We start from the raw sequence: 21,184 nt of genomic DNA on the forward strand, positions 1-21,184 counted from the left end.
GATCCGTTACACTAGGAAGGACGGTGTCCTTAAGTGGCCCCAATATGGTAGCTACGACACCGAGATTTTGGATGATCTAGAGGTTAGACTTTTCAAGAAGAAAGCCCGGCCGGCGATGTTTGACTCTTTCCGCCTATGGCGAAAGGAAGCCAAACAGAGGGAAATTAAATTAGCGAAGAGAAATAAAAGAGAGAAGGGTATTTCGATAATGCAGGCTGCCATACAGTTTAAAGATAACGAAGAGGAAAGAGCAAGTGAGCAGTTGCACAGGCAACTTAAAATGGCTATTGATAAGTGTTATCCTGTTCTGCCGCTTCTTCAGCAAGATGAAGGGAAGGAACTTGAGAAAGATCCTTTAATGTCACATTTGTTAAGTTCACCACCCCCTTATATGCAGAGTGCTACAGCACCTCCGCAACCTTTCGTTGCGCAACCTCCGGTTGTTTTGCCTCAGGTTCTTCCACAGCCGCCAGCTCCTCTTCAGTTGGCTCCTATTGCTATGGCACAGCCTCCTCAAGGGCCGCCGACTTTGCTACCTGCTCTGCCTTTACTTCCTACGACTTTGCCTCCTGTATTGACTACCTTTCCTGATATGCCTTCTGATGCTGCCTCTGCGTCTGCTTTGTCTCATTCTGTTTTTCCTCCTGTTCTTTTGTCGACTTCTCCTTCTGTTCAACAGAGAATGACTGATACTGTTGCTAGTCTTTTATCTCCCTTCTTCGGGTCATCGAGTATGACCCCTGCTTCAACGCGTAAACAGTTGCGTAGTCAACTGCCTGATTCTAGAGAGCGGGACGTGTTGGATCATTTGGCACGTAAATGGGTTACTCGTCCTTCGAGTTACGATATAGGTTCTGTTATGGATGTCTTCTATCAATGGGAAGCACCGAAGCAGAGATATGTTTTTAATAAGATGTGTGCTTTCCTTCGTGAAGAATGGGAAGATGGTGAGTTGGAGCAGACTCCGCCTGAGTTGATTCGCGTACAGTCTGAGTTTGCGCAGGGAACTATAGTGGGTCCCGATGTTGAGAAAGCAGTTGCTACATTCTTGTAGTTTAGGAATGAGGCTCCTTCCCAGTCGTTGTTTGAGCCTGATTCTTCTGTCAGGAGAAAGGTGCGACAATATCCAATGAGAGAAGTTCCTCCGGTATGGAAGGAAGCAGTTCAGGCTGATGTAGATCTTGGTATTGTAGCTGTACCGGCACACTTTCAGCGTGTTTGGGTACATGTTCCATGGAAGCGATCTGAAGTTCTGGCTCTTAAGCAGACTTTACCTGACCCCCGTAAAAATCCTGCAGGGTACTATAAGGAATTATCACAGACTGCAGACTCATGTATTATGAATTTAGCTGATATAGATATGTTGTTTGGGAATGTTGTTCCGCAGCCTTTATGGGGATTGATTCGTCATACGGATCATGCGCAAGAGTTGGGTGATACGTGGGTTAATATTGCAGCTGCAAATGATAGACAAGTTGGTGGTGCTAAACCTGATACAAAACACAAAAGAGCAGATCAAGTCTGGAAGAGGTGTGTGCCTGCAATAGCAGCCGTGTGTTACTAATGGTGAATGCGTGAAACAAAGGGTACCAGACATAAAGACTGTTGGTGGCAGGGGGCTGAAAAAATTCCCATCAGACCACCCATGTGGTGGAGTTTGCGTCATGTGGGAAATAAAGATCATGCCATCCCAAGTCCGACCAAATAGTGCCGGTACGGGAATAGATGTCCCCAAAAAATTTTTATGATCGTTATGTGCATCCTAAAGTGATGTAAACTAAGAAAGTGCAGTGCTCAATAATTAAAATTGGCTACCCAGACTCTAAAAATTGTTCAAACTAGAAGTCTGAGTGTCAAAGATTAAAATCACGATTAAAAGGTCCTGAAGAAAGCCGGGTTAGGTGCCCTTAAAGGCTGAAACATGTCGACCACACTGCCTAGCGCCATAGGGTAGTCTTACTACCCAGCGTGATTTTAATCTTTGACACTCAGACTTCTAGTTTGAACAATTTTTAGTGTCTGGGTAGCCAATTTTAATTATTGAGCACTGCACTTTCTTAGTTTACATCACTTTAGGATGCACATAACGATCATAAAAATTTTTGGGGGACATCTATTCCCGTACCGGCACTATTTGGTCGGACTTGGGATGGCATGATCTTTAATTCCCACATGACGCAAACTCCACCACATGGGTGGTCTGATGGGAATTTTTTCAGCCCCCTGCCACCAACAGTCTTTATGTCTGGTACCCTTTGTTTCACGCATTCACCATTAGTAACACACGGCTGCTATTGCAGGCACACACCTCTTCCAGACTTGATCTGCTCTTTTGTGTTTTGTATCTGAAGATAGGGGAGCGAGCAGACAGGTCATTAAACAGTCCCCCTGACCCTCAACACACCCTTCTTGTTTCTCGGTGCTAAACCTGAGCCTTTGGTAGCTGACCTCTCTGGTAAGATTGTTACTTACATGAAGACTTTGATGCCGGCTATGCGTGTAAATTGGGATAAATTGTCAGCGTGTAAGCAGAAGAAAGATGAAGGTGTGTCTGATTTCTTCACCAGGTTTGAAGAGACGTTTATCGACCATAGTGGTCAAGACATGAGTACAGAAGGTGGTCAAAGGTTGTTTGTTGACAAGTTTGTACATAATTTGCTTCCTGAGTTGTGCAAGAAGTTGAAAGATTCAGAGAGTTCTTGGGCCGTTTCCTCTTCAGCGCAAATACTGGCTACTGCACAGTATTACGAAAATAGAGATAAGGACGAGAAGGATAGAGCAGACAAGAAGACTAGAGAGTTGAAGACGAAGGTTCTTTTACAGCAGGCGTATCCGCCACGTAGTGGTCAGCGTGATTATCAGCAACCTCAGCAGTTTCAGCAAAGAGACTCGCAAAGGTTTGAGTCTTCTCAGCCGCGTTTCTTTGCAGGCCCTAATCAGTGTGCGTATTGTAGGAAAGAAGGCCATTTCAAGAGTAATTGTCCGGTTCTGTTACAGCGCGGGAATAATGTTTCTAATGTGAGAGGTCGAGGTGGTCAGCAAGCTTCTAGAGGTAGAGGACGTGGTGTGGTCCCCCAGAATGCACGTTCCTTTCATCAACAGAATACGATGAATTGTTTTGATCAACAGAATGGTGCGTCTGGTAGGACGACTCAGTACTTTACTGACGACTACTATGTCGAAGGTGAGCAAGCAGATGGTAATGATTGCTAGGACAGCCATGGACAAAGAGAGGGAGTTGTTTCAGTTCCAGTAGATCAGAGTGGACCTTATGTTGAGGTGATTACATCAGGTGTGTCAGAGCCTTTTCTGTTGGATACTGGTGCTACAAAGAGTTCTATTATGCACTCTAAACTCCCTGGCGCACCTTTGTCTGGCAAAATGAATGTTCCAGTAGGCTTTTCTGGCGCCCCGGTTAGGAACCCGATTTCTAGTCCTTTGTCTCTTTCTGTTGGACCTTGTGAATTGGAAGCACCCCTGATTTTGACGACAGGTTGTGGTGAGAATTTGTTGGGATTAGATCTGTTGAAGAGATTGTATGCGACGCTACAGTGTTCTCCTTCAGGAGTACAACTTACTTTAGGTAAGAGAGTGATTTCTCCGATGTATTTGTCGAGAGATCGACTCCCGGTTGAATTGTCTTCCCTTCCTGATACTCTTTGGGCTTCTGGTCCTAATGATGTGGGTCTCTTGGAGATTCCCCCATATGTTGTGACCTTGAAGACCATTGTTAGAATGCCACGTATTCCACAGTACAGGATTTCTAGTGATGGTGAAAGAGGGTTGCTAGCGATCATTTATGACCTGATTGAGAAGGATGTGATTGGGGAAACGAGAGGTAATGTGTGCAACAGTCCTGTTTTGCTTGTTTTGAAACGTACTGACTCTTCGCAACCGCCTGTGTATAGGTTCGTGATCGATCTTCGAGAAGTGAACAAGATTGTAGTGCCACAATTTCCTGTTGTTCCTGACATTACTGCCTTACTGACTATGATTCCAGCTTCGGCTGCCTGGTTTTCAGTAATTGACTTGAAGAATGCTTTCTCCAGCATTCCGATTGCCGAGGAGAGTAGAGATATTTTCGGCTTCTGTTTAGGAGGCCGAAGCTTTCAGTTCAAGCGCGCTCCTCAAGGCTATTGTGAGAGTCCATCGATCTATAGTCAGGCTTTGAAAACACAACTTGATACGATTGTTTTACCTGAAGGTGCTGCTCTTGTTCAGTATGTCGATGATTTGTTAGTGGCTACTGATACTGAAGAGATTTGTAAAGAAGCTACTTTGTCGCTGTTACATCATTTGTCTGACTTCCATCATAAAGTGTCCCTTTCGAAGTTGCAGTATTGTCGACAAGAAGTGACCTACTCAGGTCATCTCTTATCGAAGGAGGGAAGAAGATTGACCCCAGAACGAATCCAAGCGATTGCGAAAATGAGTGTTCCAAGCACACAGAGAAAAGTGCGTGCTTTCCTGGGTATTACGTCATACTGTAGACAGTGGATCTCAAATTTTTCGCTTCTTGCGAAACCTTTGATAGCTCTTACTGTTAAGGATACCCCGAATCCTATTCCATGGAGTGACGAATGTGAAAAGAGCTTTTCTGAATTGCGTGATGCGTTGTGTTCGGCTCCTGTGTTGGGTACTCCCGACTACAGTAAGCCCTTTACACTTTATGTCCACGAGAGAGAAGGTTGTGCATTGTCAGTGTTGACACAATCTTTTGGGGACAAGCAGCGTCCATGTGCGTATTTCTCGTCGACTTTGGATCCGGTAGCTAGAGCGTTGCCGAGTTGCTTGTGAGCTGCAGTGGCAGCGGCTGTTTCTATTCGACAGTTTGCTGGTTTGGTGATGGACAATACGTTGGTTGTGATGGTTCCACTTCCACATGCAGTGGATACCTTGTTAAATAGGACCAAGACACAGCACTTAACTAGTGCTCGATTGTCAGGTTACGAGTTGACACTCCTAGCGAGTCATGTGCACATAAAGAGATGCAATACGTTGAATCCAGCTACATTGTTGCCGATTTCAGTGGAGACAGATGTTTCTGAAGAGCATGATTGCTTTCTGAGGACAGAGGAAGAAACGAAAGGGAGAATAGATCTTAGGGATTCTCCTCTTGCGGAATGTGATGGTACTTTATGGTTGGATGGTTCGTGCTTCAAGCTTCCGAATGGTGATACGAATGCGGCATATGCTGTTACGACTTTGCATACGATTGTTGAAGCTGCACGTATCCCAAATAATTCAGCTCAAGCAGCAGAGTTGATTGCTTTAACGAGAGCGTGTGTGTTGTCAAAAGGAAAGCGAGTGACTGTGTACACCGATAGTCAGTATGCGTTTGGTGTGGCTCACAGTTTTGGACGTGTGTGGAGGGAACGTAGTTTCCTTACGTCTCATGGTACGAAGATACAGCATGGTCAGTTGGTGAATGAGCTTCTGGAGTCACTGACCTTGCCGTTGCAAGTTGCGATTGTGAAGTGCAGTGCACATAAGAAGGTTACAGATGATGTTGGTCGTGGTAATGCGTTTGCGGATGAAGTTGCGAAAGATACGGCAAGAGATGTGATGAGTCGAATGTATGTTGCGGGTCCGGCAAGATGGGTTCCGGATAGAGGAATGTTTGAAGATACGATAGAAAGTGTGAAGTCGATTCAAGCTGAAGCTACAGAGAAAGAGTTGAGTGTATGGAGAGAGAGTACGGGTAGATTGGATGTGAATGGTTGTTGGGTTGAGTTGTCAGAGCATCAGCGATGGTTGTTACCTGATGCGTACGTGCTTGCAGTGGTTACAATGGCGCATGGTATGGCTCATATCAGTGCGAAAGGGATTTGTACGCTGTTGGCTCCAGTATGGCAAAATGCTGGAATTCCTAAGTGTGCAGAGAATGTGGTCAAGAATTGTGTGGTTTGTTTGCAATACAATCCTGGTAAGGGAACTCCAATCCCAGCTGGTCATTTTAAGCCTCCGACGTATCCGTTTGAGGTTTTGCAGCTAGATTTTATTCACATGGAGAGATGCAACAACCTGAAATATCTACTCGTGGTTGTTTGTGCCTTTTCGAGATGGGTTGAAGCATATTCCCTGAAAGATAATACTGCCCAGTCCACAGCTAAAGCCCTTGTCAAAGAGTTTTACCCTAGGTTTGGTTTACCCAGAATGGTTTGGAGTGATAATGGGATTGAATTTGTGGGTCATGTGATGAAGAGAGTGTGTGAAGCATTGGGAATACGACAGAAGTTCAATGCTGCAAATCACCCCCAATCAGCTGGTCTAGTTGAGTGCTATAATGGCACCCTTAAACTGAAGCTTGCCAAGATACAAGCGAGCTCTGGTCTTAAATGGTCTGATGCTTTGCCTTTAGCACTTTTGTCGACTAGGATGACTGTGCATTCACGAGTGGGACTTAGTCCATATGAAATCGTTTTTGGTCGCCCGAAAAACATATGGGGAGTGCCGAGGCCGACAAAATTTAGCGAGATTGAACACCCTGTACTGCTCGATTACTTGTATGATTTGACGGCTAAATTACGTGTTTTACACCAACAGGTTCACGATACTTTGCCTCAGGCTCCTGAAGATTTGGGACATTCCATTACTCCTGGTTCATGGATTTTCGTGAAAAACTTCCAGCGAACGAAGAACGATCAGCCCCGCTGGATTGGCCCCTATTTGGTCCTGCTATCGACAAGATCTGCGGTGCGGAAAAAGAACTGGATCCACGGCGTACATTGTAAGAGGGCCCCTTTGCCTCTGCCGTATGAACGTTGGATCCAGGAGGGTATTGCAGATTCTGAAACTGAGACTGTGCCTCGTTTTCTGCCTTTCAGCGATGCACATTTAATGGGGACAAATTCTGAGCGTGAAAGCGACGATCTTCTGCAAGAAGCTGTGCCATCTTCAGTTCGATTGGACACTACTGAGCCTGACCTGTTGTTTCGTGATGAGACATTACCAGAGAAAAGCTGTTATAAATTGAGGTCGAGAACTATGGACAAATAAAATAAGAATTTCTTTTCTTTGCTATTTTTGAAAGTGCAGCTCTCCCATCTGAGAAACTGTTTTGAACGATTTTTTGTTTTTCGAATCGCCATCCGGGTTCAGCTGTAGGGTCGCGGCGTCAAGTCTTTGGAGTGCAAGCCGAAGACACAAGGTCGACGGTTCTGGTTGGTCCTTGGGCGTTTCCCTGGACTGACAGGCGCATTCCTTAGCACGGAACACCCTACCTCCGCGAGCAGCAAGGTTAGAGGATGGAGTTTTTCGAGATGGAGAGACCTGCCAAAGAGATGAATTGTAGAGCCAAAATGTGTACAATGATGACTAGAAAACGTTTTCTGATATTATGTCTTTTCATGTTGCTTGGTTTAATGATGTTTTTAATAGGATATGTTCTATTCTCTTTCCAAGTGATGTTTGCACCCACCACACAGCCCATACCTTCTTCTACTGTTTCTTCGCATTCCTTTCACCCTCTGCCCGAACATGAGTCCAAGAGCTCAGTTAGGGAAGAGTATCTGCACTGAGACGTATGTCTTTGCGTCCCAGACTTCCCCGTCATTCCTAGCAGCTAAGGGTACCTATTTTGTCTGTTACGATAGAGCGTGCACGTGGTTGTCCCCTGATTTCTCGGGCACGTGTTTTGTCTCGTTCCTGTTGCCTCCTACGTATACAGCTGCGGCACATTACCACAAGACAAGAGTTGTTAGAGGTGTCTTCAGTAAGGAAGATACTGCAAGACAAGAATTAGGTGACTTTTTGAAGGGTTTTCTGCCATTTTGGGGACCTATGGTTAACAGCAGGAATATACGGCAATTGACGAGTGGTGGAGTCCATCGTAGTTGAAACTGCCGGTGCCCTTAGTAACTTGACTGCTGAGCTCCAGTAGGATCGACTTATGACTCTGCAGAACAGAGTTGCGTTAGATGTCATACTTGCAGATAGAGGAGGGGTATGTAAATTGATCCAATCGAGCTGCTGCGTTTTTATTCCAGACAATGCTCCGACAGTGTACCAAGCCATTTCCAAGCTACATAAGATCTCCGAGTCTATACATGTGGACGAAGGAGATTGGTCGTTAATGGGATGGTTTTGGGGATTGTTATCCACTTGGGGATGGAAGATTCTGATGGTCATTGGGATGATCTTAGCCATTCTTTTCCTGTTCTGTCTTTGTGTGCAGTGTGCTCCTGCTACATGTGGCCTTTGTGCTACATCATGTGTAAGGAGACCTGTATCAAAAGATGTGCTAAGTAATAGGATGATGCTACAGCAACATCTTGATGATCTAATGAGTATAGACCTAGATTCAGACTAACGTGGGTTTAGGTGATTGCCTATGTAAGGGCAAAAGGAGGGTCTGAGGTTCCGAGATTCTGAACCCGTTCAATAAAGGTTGTCGTATTGTGACGATTTTGGTATCAGCGGACCAAAAATGGCGAGTATAGTATGTACGAGTGTTTTCGTCATGTTCGAGTGATGGATTCACTATGAAATATGGGATTCCGTTCTGAACCCTCGGGTTCCATTTTATGTGTGGGAGCCATTTTGTGGTTGCCCTCACATAGGCCGATGACTGCGGCCGAACGAGTCTTTTGGGACACGTACACCTTTAGCTGACTCTTGTGTGACCTGGGCAAACTGACTCCGTTGCCCGAGGCCAAGCTTGTTAGGTCAGTTCCTTTCCCAGTAGCTGATCAAGATTAACGATCAAGGCACAGGACGCCATAAACCATTATCACACACACAACTATGTCTTATCTTACTTGCACCTGTCTCTGCTCCTTTCTTTATGGCCTGTTACGATGGGGATGTTCCCGTTTTTATGATGGGTTTCTTTTGATTTGTCTGATGAAGAATGTTGGGTTCGACCAATAATTGATGGTGGGCTGGACGATGAAATGTGGGTTTGTCTTGCAATGCTTTTATTGTACACATGGGATTGGTTTACTGTAAATAAGGAATGTTTGCCTGAAGCGTAATATTTTGTATAAAAAGGGTTGACTGGCTTTGTAAAGTTGAGCAGTCTCCTACGAATATATGTCATTGTACTTCGTGGACTTCTGTTACAGGCTGCAGCCAATACATTTGATTTTTGACGCCACCAAGAAGAGTCCCGTGTCTTTGTAGGCCGAGGCAGGGGAATCCAAAGACTTCGGGCATTATACCTGGCGCCGCTGGGTTCTAAAACCCGGTTCTTCAGAATGACAAACAATTATTTTGCAATCCTACTCTATCATTCAGGTTCTGACTAATCTCACACTCTCTCTAATCTATCTGAGTTACTTTCAGGCTTGCATCAATCTATGAGCGATCCAGAAGCATTTCCAAACTTGAGCTGACAAACTTAGTGTCGAAGTGAAGCAATATTGAACACTCAAACAAGAGTAGATACTGTGATATTGCAGGAATATAGTTTTCAATAAATGTCTTGGATAATATAGTTGATGTCAAAAGTTTGAGTCAATTCGTAATTTTGCAGTATTCTGAGTTACTGTCCTTTAGATGTACTGCGCAACGGAAGCTATGTCGAAATTTGGCTCTTTTCTGACAGACTCGCAGACTCTTTCCTCTCAGGAAGACTATCTCCTCAGAAAAACTTGAACACTACTTTAAACTAAATGGGGAACACCCAGAGACCTGTCCTTCGTAAACATTACATCAGTTCCAGTTCCTGAAGGAATAGTTTGGAACAGAGTTTCCTATTAAGTATATGGTTCAACTGAAATTTTAAAAAATACCACACCTATTTAAAAATGTTCTTAGTGATATCATTCCTCTAGTAAACTCTCTGATGATTGGGACCTTGAAACAACAACATTTACACAAAAGCTTTCTTATTTTTCTGGGTTTAAGAGTTCAGATCAACCTCACAACATTATAGGCTTGCACCTACACCTACAAATGAAAATATGCTCACCACCACCAATCTGATGTACTCTGCTTCCTATATTTCCCAACTGTCTTTACAGGGTTTTGCATTTTGGAGGGACACTATAGATAGAAAATCTGTCTGGGGGACTAAAGATTGACAAGCTCAGGGAACTGAGGCCTTATTTAGAGCATGCCTCATACCAAATCAGTTAATCTTCCTGAAGACACAGTGCAACTCACTCCCTGTCTTGGGTTAGCCAAGGTTATGGACTTGAGCACACCTCGGATTCCCTCACTTACAAACTTTGAGGGGTGGCAAAATTAAACACAGCACAGTGAGGATACATTAGATGACATTCTACATGATTATTTGTTCAATTCATCAGTCTCCTATTGGAAGGGGTGGTTGGTTTGGCCTATCGACACGAATAGTGCCAGTCAAGACTCTGGGCTACCACCGAAGGGTTTAGTATCCATATTCATACCCAGCACTATGTACAAACAGAACGCAAGGGGGTGGTGACATCTTACAGTGATGGAAAGTTATGCCTAGAATGGCTAAAAACCTCAACACTGTTACAGGTGAAACAACAGATATCTTGTCTCTCAGATGACATGGACCTTAGGGATTTTTTGTAAGGTCCCCAGAAGCCACGCCCGAAGCACTTCCTATATGCTATGTTCAACAAAGTATGGAAACTCTCTCAACAGGAGGATGCTGAGTGATTGAGTCAGATTGACAGGGTTAACATACAAAACGCTTTGGTTGTGGTCGACAATGGCATGACCAACCTACCATCCAGAACTATTTACTGGGCAACATTGTGTCTTCTGGAATAGTCATAATGGAACAGGATTTGACTATATTACAACCTGGCTAATCACAAATGTGATCCATTCTATACTAAGCTGGACGCTACACTCAATGCATTCCGGTCATGTGCCCTGGTGGTATATCAACAGTACAACCCTGTTTTCTGCTTATAATCTAACAGAAAGACAGACAACAAATGGCACAAAGAGATTCAAAATATACAATGCTGCACATTGAAAAACTGGACCAATTACCTTTCACCATGTCTTAGTCACCTCCCACAGATTGGTTAATCCATGGCTTTACCAATACTTTCTCCAGTATCACCAGATAGGCAGGTACGATGCATTGGGAGAGGGATACTTACATGAGTACTGGGAACTACCATATAGATTTTCAGTTGTTCAGGCTGCAAAAGAGCCTTAAGTGGTTGTTTAGTTTGTAAAGACATTTTGCTTTACGGAGCCTGTAATGCTTCAGTTGCTGTCATTTATCTAATTTCCCAACTGCTGTTGAATAGGAGCTATTTTGTTTAATGACCAAGACTGTTGTAAGATGTCACCAGGCATCCCATATCTGTTTACAGTAAGTTCCAGGTTACTTGTTGTACGCAAGTATTGTTTCCACCGACCCACACAGTTAGGAAAGCGATGCTATGGCCTTTATTGGATGTTTCCTTTATATGGTTTGATTCTCTGAGCAGACTGAAAGACATGCTTTTTCAGAAGGATGTGGCATTAACCTCAGCCCAAGAAACGTTTGATCTCCATGTTGCAACTTTTTCAGCTGAGATACAGGCACTAGTTTGAACAAAAGTTCTGCTCCATTTCATAGAAATGGTTCATTGTATCTTTAACATGTCCGATATGAGGGGTATGGTACACCTATTTAAAAGCATAGGTTCTGCACTATTGAGTACCTTTCAGGCGTTCTTCGGAGTTATTCCTGCATTCATACACTCTGTATTGGGAAGCGATTTTGATGAGCTTTTGCTGGACCTACTACTTGTAGTGGGTATCCTGGTTAAAATGTTCCTGTTATGCAATGGATGGCCAAAGTCCTCAAGGTATGGAAATGGTACTTCAGGTGAGACTTTGCCATGAACGTATGGTACTCCACCTGGGCACACCTTGTATTGGGGAGCTCAGTGAGTATTGGTTCCTATTGTTAATACCAGTCTGGGTTGACTGAATCTTGTCTGCGCTCCGCTGCATACTCTGCAGATTCGAATGCGTGTTGGACACATTTCTGACTCTTCCATCGGATGTGCCATCGGACTTAGACGTACTACTGGACCCATTAAAGGCCCACTTATTACAATGTCCTCAGCATATTCTGATGTTTATGATGGCATTCGTAGAGCCTCCACAGAATGCTTCAGCTCCTGTCAGAATGGACAATCACTCCACAACAAGCACACAGGTTACTTCTGCCCTGAAGACTGTAACAAATTCCAGTCCTTCTTCTTAAGGAAAGTGAAAGCCTATTGACGGAAATCCACCTTACTCCAATTGTCCACTGTCGTTCAGCATCAGAACCCCTGCCCCCACATATGATAAACTACTCACCATCTTCCCTATGCTTACTCATGACTCCCTGTCCTTTTTAATGGGTTGAGTTAAGTCAGGATCACCTGCGGATCCCTGACCCCAAGGTTCTTCAATTTGGCATTACCAGGGATTGAAAGCGAGGTCCTCACATTACTAAATCAATCTCTCGAATGTGGTCACGTTACTACCGATTTTAAGGAAGCGCGAGTCATCCCACTCCTGAAAAAAATGGGGGCAGATGTGAAGACCTAAAAGATTTTAGGCCAATATCCCAACTTCCATTCCTGGCGAAAGTCCTGGAACAGCAAGTGCTGAAATCCCTGACACAGAACATAGAAGCAAACCATCTCCTGAAAACCAACCAGGAAGGTTCCAGGGCCCATCACAGAACGGAAATGGTCATGCTGGCAGTGCTGGATGAACTCAGGCTTAGGGCCTATAAGAAAAAACTATGGGGTATATTACCAACAACTAGCGATAATTTTTGTCTCTAACTTGTTTAGAGACAAAAATTATCGCCGCACATCGGCGATTTTTATCGCAGATAAACCTTGCTATTAGCAAGGTTTATCGCAAATGCGATAAAAAACGGCCGCAATGCATGAATATCGCTGAAAAGTCAGCGATATTCATGCATTATCGAGCAAATGCTCTTAGCCATGTTATCCACCTCCCATTGGATAACATGGTGAAGAACTGCTCAGGGCAGGTGTTAGCTTTTGGAGATATTCGCGCTTAGCGCGAATATCTCCAAAAGTTGGTAATAGGAGATAGCGATGTTAGCGACTGTTTCCAGTCGCTAACATCTTGGCACGCCCACTTTGCATGTCATTAGTGATAAATATCACTGACATGCAAAGCGGGGCCCAAGATGGTCGCTATCTCCTATTAGCTGTCACTAACTGGTGTTAGCGACAGCTTGGTAATAGGGAGATAATTTTATCTCCGCTTTCTTGGCTTTTAAAGCCAAAAAAGCGGAGATAAACCCCTTGATAATATACCCCGAAGTGCCCTGGTCTTACTAGACCTATCCGCGGCATTTGACATGGTCAACCAAGACCAAATTCTGTTGCTGATCTCAGAGTTAGGCATCTAGGGTACGACCCTCAGATGGCTCACGTCCTTCCTCACTGACCGATCACAGAGAGTACAGCTTGGTGACTATATGTCTGATTCCGGCAAACACTTGCGCCACAGGTCTCAGCATTGTCTCCCCTACTATTCAACGCCTACCTCCAGTCCCTGATAGCTTCAGTGAATCTCATGGAGTGTGAGATCTATAAATACTCTGACGACACTCAAGTTATCATCCAGATAGACAACTCCCAGGCTGCATACTCCCGAAAGCTAAACATTCTAAAATACATAGTCAATTGGATGACGGCCAACTATCTCAAAATCAATCCTGATAAGACTGAGGTATTGGCCATCACCACAGACTCTAACCCCTGGAGTGACCTCTTTTGGCCACAAGAGCTGCGCACAAACACTGTACCAGCCCAGGCCGTAGGAAGCCTGGGCATCAAAGGCGATGCCAAGCTGTTTATGACCCAGCAGGTATCTGCCGTAGTAGGAACATGTGTTGGCCTGCTTAAACATCCACAGAAACTTGCCCCCTTCTCACGTTTTCAACACTCAGAACAGCAGTATCTACAGGTCATCATGAATGATGCTGCCAGACAAATTTTTAGACTGCCCAGGAGGGCCCACGCTACCCCCGTCTATGCCAGCTACACTGGCTCCCGAAAAGGCAGAGAACAAGGTTTAACAGCCTTTGCATCAAGCACAAAGCCATCTATGGCCAAGCCCCATCGTACATTAAAGATCACTTAGCAACCTACACTCCTAGCAGGATACTACGGTCCTCGGAGGCTGGCCTGCTGGCCTGCCCCCATTTTATCATGACCTCTAAAGGAGGCAGAGCCTTCTAAACCTCAATCCCTGTGCAATACAACAAGCTGCCGGAGAATCTGCATAAGGAGCATGCCCCCCTCCCTTTTAGGAAGAAGTTAAAAACACTCCTCTTTGCGGGAATCTGGGGCACCACCTAATTATCTGTACCCCCTACACGTGCTAGGGTAGGGCTCTCTCTCACAGCACTTAGAGACTTGACAGTGAGTATGCGCTCTTAAATTTACAATTACTATTACAATTACATTTATCCACTGATGTCATCAGGTTGTTTGCCCTGGTTGGTGGTCCTAAATTTGGCTGGGTACATGAGGGAGTAATCTATGTTCAGTGCACTCAAGTGTTTTTTTTTATTTCCATGTATGAAGAAAGTTGGCACTCAACTGCTACAGTGTAGACCAGACATATCTTGCCTACTTGCTTGCTTATCTACCACAGACCCTTGGTGCGAGCTATTTCTAGCAGCCAGTCTCTGTCCTGAAGTTGAATGGGGAGGCCACCATTGACTATGGGAGGGGGGCTTTCAGAGGGTGGGCCCAACCAGAAACCTGTGACCATCTCCACATAGAAACATTTTGAAGTCTTGCCTTGTAAGACTGTAATGGGAACCAGTTCTCTCATGAGTACATTGGTGCTGGGGACACCCTTCAACTCTTGTACTCACTGTCGCGCGAGTGTGGCTTCTACATCATCCACCATGTCAGCTAAGGTTTTGTGTTATGCTCTTAACAGCTTGATGTGGTGTTTACCACATATTAAATAAAGATAAATTTACGAGGTATAGATGAGCAAGTGGGTTGTATTCAACTCAGCCACAAACGGTCTCAGCTCAACTGCTAATCCAGATAATTATACATTCTAAGAATCCTCATATTTACATTCCAAACTAATTAAAGTAACAGGCACATAAGATAAAGTACAGATCATCACATATCTCCCTTCTTTAACAAGACAAAATAAAATGAAGGAAGAGAGACTTATTTTATAAGAATGCTAATATACAAATGAAAGCTAATTAAACACAAACAATTACGGTAATAAACAATGGGGAAAAATTGAACACAAAATCAGACATAATCTTTCATGTAAGCAGGAGCCCTGCGAGATCTTTGACTCCTCTCATTACCATCAAATAAAGGTGTGGAGTAATCTGTGGAAAGTCTCACTGAGTTAAACACGTTGTTGTTATTGTCAGAAACATCTCGACATACATCTTTAGTTTTAACTACCACTACACGACTTTTGTTCCAAATTCTTCCATCTAATGTTTTAATAGCATTCTTAAAAACTTTAGTAACAGGTCTTACATTGGTATACCTAGACCAAGCTTTACTGCCAACTTGTGTTTTTATCTTAACAAGATCACCAACTTTCACTTCTTGATATTGCACACATTTCTTCCCATCAAAATATTTTTTCCTGCTCAACTGTTTATTCAACTCTCTTTCTCTCCATTCTCCTATGCCACTATCAATTAAACCTTTGTTCCATTTCATCCATCCAGGACACCACAAGGTATTAGGAACTCTACCTTTAAACAGTTCAAACGGTGATTTTCCAGTAGTGGAATGTGGAGAACAACGATATGCATTAATTCTGTCTTGAAGAGCAACCTTCCAATTCAACCCATTCACTCTGGCAAGCTGTATGCATTCTTTAAGAGTTTTATTAACTCTCTCTACTGCTCCTTTAGTCTCGGGATGGTATAAAGAACATCTTTTATGACAAATTCCTCTTTTTTTTATAAAACTTTGAAACAAAGTGGAACAAAATTGAGGACCATTGTCAGATAAAATACTATTAGGATAACTTTCTTTCTTGAATATATCATCTAAAAACTTAATAACAGAATCAGAAGTAATGTCTCTAACAGCACAACCCTCTATCCATCTAGAGTAAAGATCTAGTAGTACTATTAAATAAGGAGTATCAGCAACACCATTAAGTGGACCTAATATATCAATAGCAACTTCATCCCACTGATAACGTGGCAACTCTCTGCAAACCATGGTCATCTGCTTAGTTTTAAGAATCTTATCGCTGGCACAACATTCAACACATTCTCTAACCATTCTTTCTATCTCTAAATCCATTCCTGGCCACCAAAATTGCAGACGCATCATTTCCTTTGTTTTTACAATACCTAAGTGTCCACAATGTGCACGTGAAAGGAGTCTTTTTCTAACACCAAAAGGTGGTACCAATTTTGTGCCACATGTCAACATACCATCTGTTATTGAAAGTTCTTCACAAACAAGAGACCAGGGTTTTGTCAATCTTTTATTCTCTTTCAATAAATCCATAACCTTGATTAACTCTTCATCTTTCTCCAATTCACTTCTCCACTCGCCTTCTTCCACAACACCCTCAGTAATTTCACAAACATTAATCACTTCTTCATTTTCATATGAATCCTCATCACCTATAGAATTTCCATCTACCAATCTTGACAAACAATCAGCAGATTTATTTGCCACGCCAGGAATATACTGTACTTCGAAATCAAATTCTTGTAACGTAATAATCCACTTCCTAATCCTTGATGAAATAGCATCTAGACCTTTCTTCAAAAATATCTCTTTTAAAGGTTTATGATCAGATAAAACACAAATCTTAGTTCCCCAAATCAATTTTTTTAATTTTCTAAGTGCCCAAAAAATTGCTAATGATTCTTTCTCTACAACCGAGTAGTTTATCTCTGAACCTCTAAGACACCTTGAAGAACAACCAATTAAAAATTCCTTCCCATTTCTTCTTTGAACTAGAACTGCGCCAAGTCCTTTATCACTTGCATCTGTAAACATGTATGTTGGAAATCCAGGAATAAACGCATGAAGAGACGGAGCTTTCTTTAACTCAACTTTTATACCCTCAAATTCACTCTTGCACACACTAGTCCAATCAAATACCACATTTTTTGCTGTTAACTTTCTAAAGTTGCAAGTTTTGTCAGCGAAGTTTGTTATAAATTTCCCATAAAATTCTACCATGCCCAAAAAAGAAAGAAGTTCTTCTTTATTGACAGGCTCAGCAATTCTATCTATTGATTCAACAAGCTCTCTTTTTGGAAAAACACCTTCACATGTTATACGATGTCCTAAGTAATTGACTTCTTCCACTCCAAATTTACATTTTTCTTTTTTTAATGACAGACCTGCCACGTTCAAACGATCCAAAACTGCACACACACGTTTATTGTGTTCCTGAATGTTATCACCGTAAATTAACAAATCATCTTGGTAACATTTCACACCACTCAGACCTTTCAGAATTTTAGACATAATGCGTTGAAATACTGAAGCGGCTGAAATGAGACCAAAAGGTCTACGCCTGAATTTGAATGTGCCCATAGGAGTAACAAACGCTGTTAATTCCTGTGAAGCTTCATCTAATTCCACCTGGTGGTAAGCGGAAGCTAAATCCAGAGATATAAAATACCTCGCACCTTCTAATGTTCCAACCATTTCATCTATATTTGGTAACAGAAATGTATCCACTACCACTTCTCTGTTTAAGGAACGTAAATCAATGCATAAGCGAATTTCTGCTGAAGGTTTCCTAGCTATAACAACAGGAGCCAACCATTCTGTGGCTTCAACTGGTTCTAATATTTTATTAACAACCAGTTTCTCAATTTCTTTTTGTACAGCAACCTGTTCACCTATTGGGATTCTCCTTACTTTAGCCACAACTGGAACCTCTTTCAACCTTATATGATGTTTGTATCCTTTGAAGCACCCTAGACAATCTTTAAAAACATCTGGAAATTTTTCTTCAAACATTTCAGACATATTTCAAACCTCTTGTATCTGCACTTGAGGTGATGGATTAGGATTAAGTTAGGATCCAAGTTCCCGCTGAAGTCTCCAACCCAATAGTGCATCACCTTTTTTACCCACATAAATTTTCCCAACAGTTATCCAGCTGCCTAACACAATGGTAGCTATAAAATATCTTAACATTTTATGGGTTTTTCACCATAACCCAATGGAAATATATCATTCCTTAACATTTTTACCTTACGTTCAAAATTCTCAACATATAACTTTTCATCAATCATAGTAATCTGAGCACATGAATCAAATTTAAAATTCATTAAAACATTTTCTACATTTACTAAATGAGATGGATGTTCCAATAAATCTCATTTCACCTGAAAAGTAACTGTTTTCACCTGAGGTTGTGACCATTTTTAAGCATAGTTATCTTTTTTATACAATTTTGTTCTACAACGGTTCGCAAAATGACCCTTTTTTCCACAAGTATTACACGTTGATCTTAAAGCTGGACAATCTGTGAAATTAGCTGAATACCCAATTTGACCACGTCTAAAACAGGAAAAACTATTGCTCTGACTAGAAGAATCAGTGGACGTGTTACTTAATTTCTGATAATTTTTCTCCACATTGCCAGAATCCTGCTTCTTTACTTGACAAATCAATTCTTCTACTTTAGATTCTATTTTATCTCAGTGTTAGTTGTTATCTGTTTTTCTCCTTTTAGTTCTTCCACACATTTAGTCATATGTTCAACTTGTTTTGCGATGACTAATACTTCTTCCAGAGGTGGTTCGTCCTTTAACCAAAGTTCTTTTCTTATGCTATCTTCTGCACACCTCAAAACAAATTGAACTCTAATCCTTTCTTCCAATGTTTGGCCAAATTTACATGTCGAGGCTAGTTTCTTTAGAGCTGATACATATTCTTCAACAGATTCATCTTTTTTTGAGCTCGTAACCCAAAGTGATATCTCTCCATTATAGTGCTTAACCTAGGTAGATAGTGTCGATCAAGTTGTATAATAGTTATTTCATATTCATTTAAATTCCTTTGCTCAGATGTACCTAGTTCAGGTAAATGTTCCAAAACGTCTTGTCCCTCACCTCCTAAACAATGTAGTAGCAAGGAATGCTTACGTTCTGCACTTAAATTTGTGCCACATACTTTTGCATAGTTCGCAAATATGTTTTTCCATTTTTGCCATTTTACATTCGGTTTCCCTGGACTTGTTAGAAAGAACGCAGGTTGAGTTACGTTTTGCTTTTTTTTAATATTTAAATTTATCTTTTAATGTGTCTGTTATGGATACAAGAGTCAAATTCTTCTTTTGCACAAACTTCAGTTTAATTATTACTATTTTTTATTTATTCTTTAATATATTTTTCAGTTTCAGACTTCTTTATTTTGAAGAAATTCTTTATTTTATTAATCAGATGCTTTTCTGTTATTATTTTCATATTTCACAATTAATATAGTTATTCTTAGGATCTATCAACAACAGAAAAAGACCATTTCCTCTTTTTTCCATGAGAGTTCACTTCAAATGCGCCTTTTCTAGACGTAATACGATTTTATAGAAATGTTAGGCAACCTCAAAGCCCTTTTCTTTTTTTTTTAGCTACGAGATCACCGGGTTGTTAAGAAGAACAATGCTCCCAATTAGCCTCAGATGCCGTGCTTCTGATTTGCTTCTTAGTTTCCGTAATACGTCATAATGAAATCTTTGTCATGAATCACTGAAGCGCAAGACGCAGTTTCTTCCTCTCTCCTGGAATGCAGGGAAATGCTTCCTTTAACAAACATCATTGAAATGCATGCGAACGCGTAAATGACACGCACATCATCTTTTCTGTTGCATAAACTTGGCACTTCCACTAAAATCTTTCTGACTCCTTGTAAGCCTCCCACCACACTCCTCACCGTAACTGTCACAGAAGTGCATTCATACTTCGAAAACTGCCGCTGGGAAGACAAAGCTTCACTTCTTTACTTCACCGCCGCTGGAGGAGTTTTCCGAGGCAAGGTCAGATTTACCCATGTGTTGAGGTGTTCTCCCTTCTTTCGATCGTCGCCAAATTAATGTGGTGTTTACCACATATTAAATAAAGATAAATTTACGAGGTGTAGATGAGCAAGTGGGTTTTATTCACCTCAGCCACAAACAGTCTCAGCTCAACTGCTAATCCAGATAATTATACATTCTAAGAATCCTCATATTTACACTCCAAACTAATTAAAGTAACAGGCACATAAGATAAAGTACAGATCATCACACTTGACATGATGTACGACTGAGTCTAATTTCGTTGGAACACTTGAAGAATGGCATCAATTTGGATGCCTGAGAGTCCAAAATCCTTTTCACATGACTGATTATGGTATCTCCTGGAGGTACCGATTCTCTGGCTGTCATGATCTGGGGCTCTGAACTGGGGTTGGTTTGCTTGTATTTTACCATTCTTTCCATGGGTGGCCTCATGAGCACCGTGTTTTGGAGGGGATAGAAGGCCTGCAGTTCCCTCATGGCCAGGTCAGGACTGACTCTGTCCCTCTTTCCAAAGGACAACAGCTGTTGGACCAAGGAGTTTGGGTCTCTTACCGGTAGCCCTCAGAGTCCACCTTCCTGGCTGCTTTGGTTTCAGCTGCAGATTATTGTCAGTTCTGAGGCACATCAGTCTTGAGCCTCCACAGGCTCCTGCTCAGTCTAACAGTTGGCACACTCAACAGCCCTCAGCGCCACACTCCATCATACAGTTCCCCCACAGTCAATGTGACACTCAGTACCTCTGTATGCAGTGTTGTAGGTGCAAGGTATGTTCCCTATGTAGAGCAAACAGGATCCTCCTCATCTGACCCCCAGCCTGCATCCCCATCAGTTGGACCCACTCACAATTCCCATGCACAGCCGACCTACAGCTTCAGTGCTAATCTCATCTCATACTCACACTTGTGGTGGGTCACCAAAACCCACCCCCTTCCACTCATCAGTGTGCCTCTGTCAGCCATGTCTTTTGCATGGCAGCAGGTGCTTTGCCTGTGCCTCAGAAGAACTCCTCTTGTGAACTTGGGGGAGTTATGCACTTTCACTGTCTGCCAGGCCCCCTCTGCAGCCTTCCACAGCAACAGGAGGGTGATGGTATATAGGCCAACTGGGTAGCCCCTGCTCAGGCCCCCACCCGAGATTCTTTGTAGCATGCTCACCACTTCAACTATACCACGGACCCATTCCCTGGTCTATGACGGCCTTTGTGCAGCTTGCAGCA

Source organism: Lissotriton helveticus, chromosome 3_1 (genome assembly GCF_964261635.1).
Source record: "Lissotriton helveticus chromosome 3_1, aLisHel1.1, whole genome shotgun sequence".
NCBI classification, from domain to species: Eukaryota; Metazoa; Chordata; class Amphibia; order Caudata; family Salamandridae; genus Lissotriton; species Lissotriton helveticus.